Genomic DNA, 15,456 nt, shown 5'->3' on the forward strand with positions numbered 1-15,456 from the left:
TGCTATATTTTTTTTATACCTTTTTGTTTTTCTCTGTCACTCTCAGGGAGACAGTGAGAATGGAAATATGAGTTTCTGAACCAGAAGGAATGCTAAGGCATTTGAAGTGGGTTTGTATTTGTTGTTTAAGTGTAATTCTTCTGGGGGGAAAGTAATAATGAGTGTGTGTGTGTATATATATATAAAAAAAAGGTCTTAAAGATTTATGCTGATAACATTTTCTGCTGTACCACAGTTTGGAAAAAAACCACTAACTGAGGAAGGATTTTCTTTTAATATTTGGAGATATATACTGTATTTCTGTGCCTATGAAATGAACTTCTTTAGTTACTGGGGACTTAGATGTGTATGAATAAAAGGGAATGAAAAATCAAATTTATTTGCTTTAGTTTAAAAATGTCTTCAAAGTTATCTGAAATTATTTTCTGTTTTAAAAATGTTGATAGCTAAAATCCCCTGCTTTTTCTGTATCTTACGCCCCTAAAAAGATCTGGATTTTTTTTTTTTTTTGGGGGGGTGAGGCAGGGGAGAGTATTTAACCATTTTTTAATTCATTTGCCAATTCTCCTGTTCTCTATACCATGCATGCATGCACTTTTTCCCCACCCTGTATCTATTAATAAAATAAAGGTGGAGATGTTACAAAGATATTGCTCAGCTCCCCATCTCCTGGAACTGGGGGATTACATTAGAATTTTACATCTTATTTAGTAAATCTGCTTATAACCCTCATATTTCAGGAAGGCTTGAAATAACCCTGAAAAATATGAACTAAATGTAACCCAAATGCAATAGTTTTTTAAGCGGTTAAAACAATAGCTTTGAAAATGATCAACACCTTTATAAATTTTGATGGCATATCAACTTCACAAACATTACCAGTGCCACCTCAGCAGGTGACTGTAGAAGATGGAGCACAGGGAGCTAAACCTATTGTGCTTACTTGCTATGTCTGTCTCTTCCCAGGGCTGGAAAGAAAAGTAGCTTGTGTTCCTACTCCAAGGGGTCTCTTTTGCCAGCCTATGGGCAATGTAATCTACCTGGTGTTCCCTATGTTCTTCTGGGCTGTAGGGGTGGATTTACAAAACATGAAGAGCCATGTTGCACCAAAGACTCTTGAAATGCTCTGATTTGATGCTACCTGCCCCCTTCCTTTTCTCATTTGGGTTTAATAACAACATGTACTGTGAGGAGGAATAAAACATTCATAATTATAATGTCTCTATTTTTAAAGAGTTAGTTTAAAGAGCATAATACCCTGTTTCTATTTTTCATCCTGTTAATATTGCTGTATGGACTGAGATTGTGTTCTTGAAAATAACCGCAGGTGGGAAAACACTTGTGGATACTGTGAAAGGTGTCTGTACCTGACTCTGTTAATCTTAAGCAAAGCTCCTTTTTTAATTAAGTAGGAGTGTTATCTGAAGGCAAAGTGGTAAACTGGGCCCCATGTGGATGGTTTTCATATTTTAGTAAAAGCATAAGGACTTAATACAAATGTTTGAAAATTATGAAGCCTGAAATATGCCTGCAGTGGATGTAGCTTAGATTCTAAGCCACAATGGTAAGACAGAAGGGACTCTGACATTGTGTTAAAAGAAAAGGTACATATTGCTGTAAGAGGCAATACTGCTTATGATAGTCTGAAGACCACTTCATCTTTTTCCTGCAGTCTGGCTAAACTCTCTGGTGATTATTTGTTTATTTCCAAATTTGTAGACTTTAACATTTTAAAGAGTGTTTTACTATTTTATAAGGCATTCTGTTACTAACTCATTTTGCTTAATCCCTAACATGTATGACTGGAACTGAATAAAGAAAAATAAAATCATAGAATCCGGTATTTTAATAGTAGTAAATATATATTAGATTGCATGATAAACTTTCAGGTTTCTACTGCCTGTACAGCACTTTTCTGGCAAGTCTTTCTTCAGCAAGTCTTTCTTCTTCTGTGTTTGTCTTGACATTGGACTTTACCCGGGCAACATGTGTCCCTGATTTGCTATGGTAAGGATGGGGACAATGTTCAAAGGACTTTGCGTGTGGAAAACTAGCTGAATCTCATTGCTGAAGATGAGTGAGCAATGGAAGGACCAGGTGCTAGTATGTGCACTGCAGAAGAACAAATAATTAAGAGGATCTGAATAATTACCATTTCCCCCTAACCAGTTCAGTGGGGCATGTGTGCCACTGAGGCAGGATGCTGGATGCAGGCAGTGCACAGGAAGGGAAGCCAGACAGGAACGTGGCTATTTCAGCATAATAGCAACAGTGTGGTGTATATGTTGGATATACCATACTGAGTGGTATTCTTAACATGGCAACCTATTTTTTCATTCAGCTACCCTGGTAAGTCTGCCTCTCTGAATAGGCTTGTTTGTTTTTTTTCTCCCCCTCATATCTGCCTTAGACTAGTTGACAGAATAGTCAAATACTAGGAAAAAACAAAAACCCATTCCAGAAATGTTCATCTGAATTCTTCAACTATCTTTAGGCTTCTTTGCTTAAGTTCTAAACAATGAATGTGTTTGGTGGACGTGTTCTTTGTAGCAGCCAGTTCCAGCTGAATCCCAGCTGAAAGCAGTCTTTTAAACCTGTAATGGCAGCTTCTGGCCCTTCAAATGAGAGGCTAAGCATTCCCTTACTGAGTCAAGAAGAAAATATCTTTGAAATAAATGTATGCCATAAGGACAGCTCATATTTTGAATGCCAAATATCAGAAACAACTAACAGTGAACATGCTGAAGACTGAACCCTACTTAAATAAAATTCTGATTACAAACACTTCGTTAACAGTAGGAGATAATAATCTAGTATGTATGAAGGGAAAAAACTATCTTTCACCTTTTTCTGGCTAGGATTTTTTATGATCAGGATTTACATTCTGTGTAAACACTAAGACAAAATATAATAGACCTGTAGAAAAAGCTTTGGAAATAAGCCTTCAGATCACTTAAGCAGGTTTGAACACTTCTCCTTTCCCCATAGGACACAAGTTGTTGTAGGTCACTGTATCCTTTTACTCAAGGAAAGATGAAACCTGAGTCAAAACTAGGTTAATTAGTGGACTGAAGCTGGTGAATTCTGCCATCATGCTTAAAACCAATGTGACATCCATGTGGCTAAAAACTTAATCCAGTTTATGAGCCAATGATATTAACAAAAGGTAGTTTCAAAACGGATTATGAACTCCTGTCCCTGTCTCCTTTTTCAAACTCGGCTATTCCTGGAGATTTTTTACCTTAAGGCCAGCCTATCCCTAATTCCCTTTTCCCACCTCTCCTTTGCTTAGGCTAGAGCCTAACCAGAAAAATGTCTGCTTTGTTAATGGAAGTTACCCTGACAGCTGCAGTCTGAGTTAGCTAACAAGAGAATCCTGGCATGATTTTACATGACAAGTTAGGGCAATGAAAAGTGATGTAGTTAATTCTTTTTTTTTTTTTTTTTTGCCATGCAGATCACCCTGGAGTGGAATGCTTGCTAAACCTGAATTATGTGTTTACCATTGCTATTCAGCATCATTAGTCTAAACTGGGTTCTTGGGGGATAGCCTTATAGAGCAGATATTCCCTAAAGAACAATCCATTATTCTGGAACATGTAACTGTCCAGTGACATTTTAAAAACAAAACCCCGCAACACTTTAAAAACAAAACCCCGCAACAAACAAACATGTTTGGTAGATGCGGTGTCAGAGAAGAATATAAGAGCAAGCTCCTAAACTGTATTGTCTCACTGTATTTCCACTGAGGTTCTCTTCCTACCTCAATCAATAATGAGGGAGCAGGATTGGATCCAAAATGGTTCCTTTACTGTATCACCCAACTGGATTGTCCAAGTTGCTATGTAAGCAGCAAACCCAATGAATTTTGGTTTCTTCTGGATTTGCGTTCTTTACTTTCCTGAGGCTAAACTGAATGACTAACAGATGAATCTTGCCTGCCTTTCCCTCTGTGAGAACACCAAGTTGTCTGTCTACCCACTGCTCGCCCACTGATTTTTCAGGAACTTGTGCAAGGATATAATTTTCTTTTAGACTCTAGACTCCTCTCAAGATGAGTTTCAAATTGCCCAGCAAGCTCACAAGTTATTGGGGGGAGGGGGAGGAAGAGATGGTAGAGGAGGAAACACGATACTGAGATAAACGTTGCTTTCTATAAAAAAAACAATAAAAAGAAATGTAAGCCCTGCATGCGGTACTTCTCAAGAATAACATTGTCTATGACAGCATTAGGGACTTCTTGGATACAAAGTCTTGCAATCCATGTAGAAGGCTGAAAACACCAGGAATGGTATCTGGCACCAGTGAACATACAGGCTCAACCAAGGTACTATATGAACTATCAACCTCCTTTAGCATTTTTGGTAGGACTGTGAGGAATTACAGATCTTGCTGTTGGAAATGTGTATATACTGTTTTGAATCACACCTACATGTAGAAGCATTCCAGATCTTCAGAGGTGCCAAAACTTTTGCTATCTAGCCTGGAGGATCTATCACTTTTCTCTCTAGAGTAAGCTCTTGGTTCAACATGCATATACTATACAGTGATTTAGCACTTTTTAAAAAACTGGGTTTTTTCAACATATTGATGTAATTACAAAAACATATGTGTATCACTTGTTCCTTTAAACCTTTCCACTGAATTGAAATACTTAGCATTTCTGCAGCCAAACATATGATCGCTTTAGCACTGCATATATAAGAGGGTTACTGCAATAAATCGGATGACTTGTTGGATATCTTTCCCTTTGCTTCTGCTTCAAAATAAATTCCTAGTGACTTCAAAAAGGTGACAGTATATGCTTGTAAATGCAATGGATGGAGCAAACAGCTTGTTCTGTTAATACATTCTTAAAAAGGTTGCTTCAGGTAAGGATTATTTTGGTCCTGTTTCTGATTTAACCTCTACAAGGTAGAAAACCCCTGCCTTGAGGTAGAGGAGATGAGTAAAGGCAGAGTTTCTTGTGACAAAAGGAAGTCCTAACTCAAAATCTTCCAACTGTGGGAATGTATTTAGGGGAACAAGAGACATTCAGAGCCAAACACTGCCAGTGAGTTACTTGTAGGACCTAGCCTACTCCTCTGCTTTACAGAGGCACTGGACTGTGACTTCCTACACCATTCTTACCCTGGCCAAAAAGTAGGGATGAAGTGAAAAGTTAGAATCGTAAGGGAAAGATTTTGAACCTATCAAGGGCCTTAATTTTGACAAATGAATTGCATTTCATGACTTATTGCAACCTTTTCTCCTTTTTCCTTTCTATATGAATGTGTAATGATTATGTCTGGGCAAATAAAACCACTGTAGATGTATAATGATACCAGTGGAATTGTCGGTGCTTATCCTCTCCGCTTCTGCTACTGTAAATACATAGGCGTGAGCACGCTGTAGGGAATTAGACCCTTTCAATTCCAGTGTCATACCAGGGGAAGCTGGTATAATGCTACCTATCTTGCAAGACTAAAGCACTGATAGGTGTTCATTATGTTTGCAAGGAACTCTGAGATCTGAAATAAAGTAAATGTTAAGGGCTATTGATCAGCTAAAGACTGAAATGGCAAATTCCTGTCTTTCTGGAGTCTCAACATCTATAGCTTTACTCAGCTGAACACAGGACAGCAACACAAATTAATTCTGTTGCTTTTTGCCTTTGTTATGGATGTAATGTCATCAAGAGAAGCGATTGGGGTTTTTTTTGGTGGTTTGTTGGTTGGTTTGTTTTTAGTTGGGTAGCTGAAGAAACATCCTGAACATGGACTAGAAGTAATTGCGAGCAGGACTACAAACAAGTCTCCTAGCTCAGTTAGTGTTTTTTTCCCCGATATCCTACTATTATTGCATTTTTAGCCATTTATCTTTTTGTTTTCCAAGATGTGACTCACTGAAGTATGTTTCCAAGCTGCACTGCAGTCTTTGTGGTAGAAAACAGAACGTGTCTGGGTTTTACTTCAAACTTCATCTCATAAACACTGTGCAAAGACCCCATGTAAACACCCTAATTGAGTTAGCATTTAAACTCACCATAGATTTATCCTTTAATAAATTTAAGATCTTACAGATGCCAATAAACCAGTCTGTTTCCTGAGCAGAGCAAAATGAAGTCTGGGTAGAAATAAATAAATGCTAACGTTTTCAAAGGTTCATATCCATAGAAAACTGTGAATGGTGCCCCAACAAATGATGTGAAAACCATTGTCTAATCTGTACCTATCACATTATGAAGAAAACATTTGCCTTCTCTCAGGGAGCACTTGTCAAAGTGGGAGCTGCGCTGTCCTATTTTTGGCTACATTTATAATAGGAAATTATCTGAGTATCTGGTAACAGCATTTTGTTTCAAATGCAAAAAGACTTGTCCTCACTTTCAAGGGTAGGTTGTAACACTGACAGGTTTGTGAATCACACTGGCATCTGATGGTGGACTAGAGGATCTAGTTTAGAATATCATAGAAACATAGAATAGTTTGGGTTGGAAGGGACCTCTAAAAGTCATCTAGTCCAACCCCCCTGCCATGGGCAGGGATCTTCAACTAGATCAGGTTGTCCTTTAGCTCAGAGGCTGCTTTCTTGTTACACGTTTAAAGTGCCATAAAGAAGTATTGATCCATGACTGAAGAGCCAAGATTTTTGACATATTTCCTAGAATTTCATTCATTAAATTATCTCCTTCATGGAATATAGTACATGTGTGCATATGCACAAAAAGTACGAATGTTCCTCTTACAATTATTTCCTGCCCTGTCTTGTATTCAGCAGTGGAGGTAGAAAGACAAGCTTGTTCCTTTTTTGAAGACTTTTTTTTTTTTTTGGTGTGGCAAGGAAGTGACTCAAAGCAAAAATGTGTTGGCAAGTCCAGTGACCTGTGAAATCAGTCAGAAATCAGATAAATCAGCTAAGGAATTAACTGCAGGAAATAAATTACAAAATAATAAAGCCTTCTCATTGCTGCTTTAGCTGTGTTTCTGCATTGGAATCTTTCCATTAGATTCTCATAAGAAAAGCAGAATCTGAGTTCCCCTACCAAACCAATAAAACAAATGTGGACTATCACATACGAATTTACACATAGTTTAAGAGAAACGCTTCATTTGAAATGTTCAATAGACCTTACCATGGAGGTGGGAACCTGCTTTAAGAAACCATATATCCTATCTCTAAAATACATGACAACTATAAAACTTTGACATGAAATCATAGGAAAAATCCAAGATAGTTTAAAAAGGAAGGAAAGAAAGATGACAGCTTAGTTGTGTGAGAACAGGTTTGGAGTTCAGGTCTGTGTGCGTTTATTTCTTTATGCTCTTTAGAGAATTCACATCTCAAAATATTCTTAAAGAAGAGAAAGCAGTGTCTCTGATAATGTTTGTCAGGAGGACATATTTCAAGTGGAGTGTTCGTGTCAGATACAAAAAAGGGAGTCGGAACATCATGCAACCAAACACACTGGTATCTGGGGAAATTACTTTATTCTGCAGAGACTGATTGTGTTAAACTAGATACTATCACTCCTCAAAACCACTGGACAGTATTGCTACATACTGCGTAAGCTTCAGTAAATTAACAAAAGCAGATACAAAATTGAGGTCTTCCTTCTCTGTCAAAAGAGCTACAGGGTTTCTTTTCCTCTTTCTTTGGAGAAACTCCGTCTTGACAGCATGAATTGGGGGGTGGAGCAGAAGCAGAAACAGTACTCACTAGTTGTACTGCAGATTTATTTTAGCAACTATTACATGGCTGGCAGAGCTTAAGTGTCAGATCTGACAGAGAAGGGAGACCAGGTGTTACTAGCAAGTAATACTGTTTGCTTTGTGTGGGAGTTAAAAAGTCACTGGAATTTTTTGTTAGAGCACTTGGCTATGACCTCCACAATCAAAACTTGCCCTCTGCTCCTCACAGTTAGGTGCCATCATCCATCATTTTACACCCAAAGAGTGACGGTTGGCTTGTGTTGCTGTATATAGAGCTGGGAGAGCTGTGGTCTTAGTAGCGTTACTAAAATACCTCAGGAAGCAGTTTGGTCTGAGCTGGTGCTGCAATGGACAGCACAAACAACAGTAAGGCTTTCATAGCTTCTCCTGCTTGCCACAAATTTCACTTCTAGTGAGTTGGTTTCTATGATGTAGAGCAGCTAAAGGAGCTGGGATGAGGCAGCAGCTAAGAAATCAATGGCATGGAATGTCAACTGAAGCTTAAATGGAAATGGTTTATATCAAGCCGGCTTCTGTTGGCAGACATATGCTAACAACTGCTGAGCCACACAGGTTTTCAATTGCTCTGTTCAATGTAAAATCCTCAAGGCTTATTAAAGAAAGTGGTTTGCACACGTGTGAATACAGAATCATGAAGTTCCTGAAGTTGCTCACAACTGAATTAGAGGGCGCTTGCCTTGCAAGTGTTCTGGCTGGTGAATAGAGATTCTTTTGCTGGCTGGAAAGGGAATGAACCAGCCGGTAATCTGGCTCTGCAGTGAGTCTTTCCAGGAACAACATAATTGCGCTATAAAGAAGTTATCTTAGATGTGAAAAAAAAAAAATTAAAACCAAATTAGTTTGTTATATTTACTTGATTTCATCCTCTTCACTGGACTGTTTCAAGGCAATGCCATCAATGAGCTTGGAAGCTGTTGCAAAGTATATGTTAAGATGCCTGATGTGCCTATTCATGGGAATTTGGACTTAAAAGCAGAGGGGAAAAAAGCTTCCTATCAAAGTAGTAGCTTAGGCTGTGGAATTATCTGTCCCAACTAGAGGAGGAAGCGCCATCCCTCTCCAGTGTAAAGGATAATGAGAGGAAAACAGGAAACGTACCTCAAGAAAATGTTCCTCCTGTGTTCTAAGAGGTGATGGGTTGGCTTGTTAAAGAGGCTTCATCTATTTTGGATGTGCTAGGGTGCAAATCAGCTAGCTTCAAGCAGTTTTATATTGCTCGCCTGTATCTCTGTTTTATACCTCCCAAACTCTGATCGTGGTGTGTTTGGGGGTGTGTGGTGTCTGTTTTTTTGGCTTTTGTTTCTTCTTTTTTTCTGATGATGCATTCCTAAATGAGCAGATACACGAGTTACTTGATTTCTGTGAGCAGAAGGGACTAGAACTAGGAAAAAAGAAGCTTTTGCTTTTTGTGGATGGGAGTGGACATGGTGTAAATGCCCAAAAAACCCCTCTTCTCCTTTCCAGTTTTATGCACCTTGCACAAGCTCAGGTGAATATCTGACTGTTTTGGTGCTTATAGAGGAGAAAAAGCCCTCAAATCTGATTTCTCTCTTCTCTGACTTTTCAGGGGAATTGTGCTTCTCTAAGTAAGTTTTCTGATTGTGCATTTGATTGAATAGATAGAAATATTACAGAAGGTAACTTACATGCATTGTTCTAAGGAAGAGGGTATTCTTTTTTTATTTTTCCCAGTTGCTGTGACTGTTGATTCAGTAGAAAGTACTTTTCCTTTTAAACTTATGACAAAGCATTGCTGATAGAGAATATTGAGTAGATCTTAAAGACCTTGCAGTATTATTGTGCTGTCTTCACTCTGAAGCTACCTCAAGCTCTAACAGGAGGCTTGCCCAAACTGCAGTCCTATCCATAAACATAACCTTCAACGGAAGTGTATGGTTGTTCTTTACCTGACTGCCTCTCAGGGCATAGATTAAAACTTAGTTTAGGATACCTTATCACTTGCTGTCAGAAACACTCTGTGGCATGGATGAATCTTGCCCCGCTCAAATGGGACAAGTTTCCCAGTGCCTTCCCAGGCACTGCCTTTCCACAGTTTAGTGGGAAAGAATTCATGGAAAGCCTAAATTTACTGCCAAGTGAAGCAGTACGGATGTGCCCAATGGGCCTTTACTGCCCCTTCCCAAGGAGTGCATCACTGAAAGCAGGAAGCATTGCATACTGGTGTGACCAATGATGACTGTGTTGCTAGTTTGTGAATGCTCCTATGTTCGGCACTGCCAGATACTCTGAATGATTTTTCCCTCTCTTAAAAGCAACAAGCATATATTTTTCTACTCATGTCACAATTAAAGAAGACCTTTTTTTTAAGACTCACATATCTTTAAAAATATAAATTGGCTGTCAATTGATGATCTTCCAGTTTTCTGTAGTTCAGGACAAACATCTTGCATTTCACAGGACTTTTGTTCTGCTTTTCTCCTTTTCGAATGTCCTTAAAGTTCTTTAATTAAAGTATATAAAAATCTATCTTTAGCATGGTTTTTCACTCCAGGTTTGCTTGTCTTCCCTCTCACTTATTAGCTTTCACTCCTCAAATTAATGCTGCTGAAGTAAGCAGCACCCAAGACAATTACAGTAAAATACAAAGGAAAAGAAAGACACTGATTTAGCTCTCTGAATTTTAATTGAAATAAGGTACTGATGCACCTCTTCTTGCTGCACGTTTTTTTCTACAGGGGAAGCAAAAGATTTATTAAAATTACATTGCCTTGTATAAGTTACAAGTTATAGATACTTTCCAGATTTACACAAATTAGTTGTAGAACTATTTCCTTTTCTCTTCTGGATGCTTTAAACATCTTCAAGAACAATTACATTAAAAGAGAAAGTTCCTTTCCTGTCAAAGGGATTCTGTCAGAGACAGTACTAGAACAAATTGGGGCTGAGGCAGTTTGGAGGAAACAATACTTCAGCTTTGCCCTTCGATTTGTAATCAGTGTAAATGTGTCAAAACAAAAGACACATTCAAGAATATTTCTATCCCTTCAAAGAGACAGTCAGAATTGCAACCAAATTCTTTCATCATTTTTGTTTTGTATTTGGCCAGTCTTTTGAATTAGGTAATGGAAACTTAATCCTTCCCTGCTGCAAACTGTTTTGCAAGACCAGCGACTAAGAAGTCCACCTGCTCAAATTTGAAGAACAAAAAGATATTTAGCCTTTGTTGTTCTTCTAAGAAAATATTCCTAAGTGCTCTGGCTCGCCCCTTAAAGGCAAAGCTAAACTTCTAGTTCAAGAATGACATTTATCATGACCTATAGTACAATGTTTTCATCAAGGTAGCAGACTTGGACTGCTTGTGTTAGAAGGCTATATAACTCAATCTGACAAGGTTAACACTTCCACTTAGCAAACCACGCTCAAATTCCTGTCTTGACCTGACTCTTTAGATGTCTAAAAACACTCAGGCCGTATTTGGCCTGTGGTTCCTTATGAACCACAGCCTTTGCGGGAACTGCAGAGGGATCTCTTCACAAACACACATAAGGATTTCATAATGCTGAGTTGGCACACAGCCTGCTGAATTGTCCTAAATCTGTTCCCATGACCACTCTGTCAATAACAGAACTGCTTGGAATGAGGTGGTGTGGGCTACTACGTCTATAGCATGACTGTAATTGTTGCACGTGAATATTGAACCTATATGTGATACTGTTCTGAGTACATTCATACAGCACAGATGGTTAGTTTTGTATTCAGTCACCACTGGGTCAAGAACATCTCCGTATTTTTCTGCTCTTTCTTCAGGCCTCTTTCTTATGTCCACTTATTTAAAGGGACAAATCACTAGTGACATGGTATATGGTGAACTTACTGTTCATTGTGGGACGCTCTTCCAGCTAACCTGATCTGAGGCAGCCAAGCTTTGGTGTTAACAGATACTCTCACTGAAGTTCATACTGAAGAACTATCATATTAAAAATGATCAAAGGTGGCCAAGCACCTCTCAGATGCATTCTTCCCATCTGGCACGCAAAGAGCAGTAAACAAAAGGAGGCTACTAGAATGTTCTCCTAAAATTGTCTGCTATAGATTTCCATACTGTGGAATATCCTGTTCTGGGAATATCTGTTCCTGTCGACACAGTGTCCCCTCTGGATTCCTGAAGGGGTCTGGTACCGAGGAGGAGGAAGAATTCTTGAGTAGAAGAGGAAATAAGAAGATACAGGAAATGCTTGGCTGCCAGAGGGAGGGAAGACCTCCCTGACAGAGTGTGCCGGGATATGTCCAAAGGAAATGCTGGAATCTCCCTTCTCAAGGGACTTCAAAAACTAAGCACTAGAAAATGTACTGCAGGGAACAATACTGCATTGGCAGGAATGATCTAATTATTTTCCATCTTTAACTTGTCTAATTCTATGAATAATCCAGATCTCTCTAGCTGCTTTTTTTCTTAATAATTTCCAAAATATTATGAGTTGGGAATGATTCCTTTTAAAAGAAATAATATTAATAATTATTACTTTTAATTCATCTGTCCCGAGGCTCAACAAATTCCGACCTTTCCTGTAACCTATTCTACTTTCCAGAACTGTGTCATGCTAGGTATAGAGCTAAGCTCAGGCAAATGTGAATAGTTACAGCTGGCTTCTACAGTGTATATCTGCAGAGTTCTGGGGGCAGTCATACTTAAGTTTCTGGTGGTCTGGTATTAGTAATTCTCTGCAAGTAACGCTGTAAAGTTTGGATAATAATTGAAAAGCCTTGATGTTGTAAATTCCTTCATTCCCTTGCTATCACAGATTTTTCTTCATATAATGACATCAAGTGTCCCAATATCTCTATGGATGTGAGTCAGTGTGAGTGGAGTTTGTTAAAGGCAAGCATACACCACCTATATGTCTTTAGCAGACTTGGTAGTATCCATTCATTTAATAAGGGAACAGAAACATAGAGGATGTTTTTGCCGAATTGTAAATTTTACGGATTTTTTTGTTGTGCCGTGCACCTACAAGGTTTAAGATAACTTACTTGTGCAAAGAGCCTTCATCTTTCCTATCCCTTATTCCTATAGCTCAAACACAGCATAGTTTATGTTGTTTCTATATGACACTTGATTTTACTTGAAACGTTTTATTGCACTTTTCCTCAAAAAGAAACTTTTTCTCTTATATATGAGCATGTGTACATGCACATGTGTACACTTGCATAAATAAAAGATTGTCTGACAAATCAAAGATGAAATATCAGCAGATACTTAATTCTGTCCCCCGCGTGAAACGTATTACATAAGATTCACTTTAACTACAGTCACTCCACTGACTGAGGTACCTGTAGCTGCTTTGAATCAGCATCACAGGACATGTAAACAGATCAGGTAAGCAATGTGAGTGTCTCTTACGGTTAAGTAGCAAGATTGTAAGTTCTTTAAGACAGAATTCATATAGCTCTATCCTTGAGTTCAATGAGTATTGCTAAGCAGTCTTTAGCATGTCATTACTTCACAAACAGCAACCAGTTTATCATCCTGACTCCTATGTTAAGGGGTGTATCATCAGCATGTTGTCACAAACAGGAATTCAGGCACACAAAATTTGTACTCGGACTTACACAAGCAGTGGGTGGCCTGACTCCTGTTCAGTGGAAGCTATGTGCCTGAATAACATGGGTACAAATCCTGCATCCAAGTCCTGCATTGAAATGTAGACCTTCTTGGCACACATGGTAACTTGACGTCTGAAATGTCTTATTTTATAAATTACTCAATAAGTAAGATAGCTCAGTCTAAAAGCAAAATACCAGCATTAACTTTCATTTAGAAGAAACAGTATTAAGAAACCACATCTGTCTACCTGTAAAGAAGGGTTGTCTTTCAGATCCAAGATACTACAATGACTTGTTTGTGATAGACTTTCAAGGCTTCAATTAATGCTGAGAGCCAGTTACTTTTGCTAAATTCATAGAATTGCTAATCCCTTTGTGAATCTGTTATGGAGAACTTGAGTTAGTAGTCACAATGAGAAATAAACCTTTTGAAATATCCATGCTAGAATTCATGATGTTATTAAGTAATTTGAGAAAATAATCATTCAGTTAGCTCCTGCTACAGTGAAACTAGTATGATGCACTTAAAATGAGTATTCAGCAATAACACAGTATGTTCTCAATCAAGACAAATTTACTGTGAGCCAGGGGTGAATCAAAAAAAGGAGTAGGAAACTTGCAGCTCTCTTCATGAGCTTGGGTAAACCTGTCCATCAGTATCTGTGTTCAGCAGTTACTGTTTTGAAAATATTTTGATGTTGTAGCAGTACTTAAATGAAAAATCAGTCAAATTTTAATTTAGCCTGTAAACTTCTGTCCCATATACTGTAACTTTTCACAATTCAATTATTTTGTATATTTTATCTCTTAAAATAATGTTGTTTTAAATAGATATAGCTGGGAAAAATATTGTTTCTAGCAAAGGATGGCTAAACTAATGAATAATTGATAAAAATATGAAATAAGTTCTAATTCATCTTTTAGACTCAGTATTAATAAAGTCACACCTGAAAGCTGAATACAGGAAAAAAATTTGCTGATCACTGAACTTTTTCTAAGAAACCTGGCTCTATTTTGTGCTTGGATATTTGAATAGTTCTTTGGGTTGGGGAGGATTCTTCTTTTGAATTGGAAATATTTTCAGTCTTTTTAAAATTCCTACTACTTTTGTGCAGCAAAAGTTTAACTATCCTGAAGCACTTCAGTAAGAAAAAGACACCTCCGGTTGTTCTCTACATATAGAAATTTTAAAATCTATGTCTAGACATCACAAAAAGAAAATGTTATTGGATGAAGGGCTTTTGTTTTAAAGTGATGATTATTTTGAGTAACACATCTCTAAATTTGGGCATCTGATGGAGAGAGTGTTTGGGGTTTTTTAAAATTAAAGTTATCTTTGAGGCTAGCCTCACTCTACGAAGTGGAAGTCTTCAGACTGTTTCAAGCTATGTGCTTGAATCTCCGAGCATTTTGACAGTCATGTATTTTCTCCCTGCCCATGCAAAACCACGAATTTCATATTGAGGATGTGATTTCAAGTTCGCTGAGCTGCGAGACTTTGAGTATAGATTCAAGCCTTTTAAAAATGTATTTACCCTAAAGAATGTGTAGAACCTTCCTTAAAATGTGCCTATGATTACCAAAACAAGGGGCTTGTTATGTATGCATATGAAATAGTTAACAGAAATGAACTATTTCTCCAGCTCTGAAAAAAGACTGCACAGAGAAACTTTGCCAGATGACACCAGGTCGTTAAGTGCTTTGTGAGAAATGTCTTGGCCTATTCTAGTTACTGATGAAACTTGCTTTCCACTTCAGTGAGGCCAAAATTTCACAGTTGGATGATGCCCTAGAGATTATCAAGAACACTAAGAAAAATTTCCCATCACCTCTGATTAATTACCCAGAGTAACAAGTGTTCCCCTGGGCAACTTTGTGTCTCGGCTATAGATAAGTACTGCTGTGTGAATTTTAATGAAGTGTAAACCCTGCAACAAGCAGGATAAATTCATCATTGCAACCATCTCACTTTTTAGTCACCACTACACAGTAAAGCAGTTTAACAAAATCAGTTGAGACTTGTCCTGGTTTCGGCAGGGATAGAGTTAATTTCCTTCCTAGTAGCTGGTACAGTGTTTTGGATTTAGGATGAGAACAAAGTTGATAACGCACCGATGTTTTAGTTGTTGCTAGGTAATGCTTACACTAGCCAAGGACTTTTTAGTTTCCCATGCTCTAC

At 38.0% G+C, this 15,456-nt stretch overlaps 1 protein-coding gene across 1 annotated transcript in view; it reads right to left on the reverse strand.

The window, feature by feature from the left end:
• COL8A1 (collagen type VIII alpha 1 chain) overlaps positions 1-15,456 on the reverse strand; it is a 91,827-nt gene that overhangs the window by 54,835 nt on the left and 21,536 nt on the right. The window lies entirely within an intron of this gene.

The sequence above is a fragment of the Aptenodytes forsteri genome, unplaced genomic scaffold (assembly GCF_000699145.1).
Source record: "Aptenodytes forsteri isolate BGI_AS27 unplaced genomic scaffold, ASM69914v1 Scaffold61, whole genome shotgun sequence".
NCBI lineage: Eukaryota > Metazoa > Chordata > Aves > Sphenisciformes > Spheniscidae > Aptenodytes > Aptenodytes forsteri.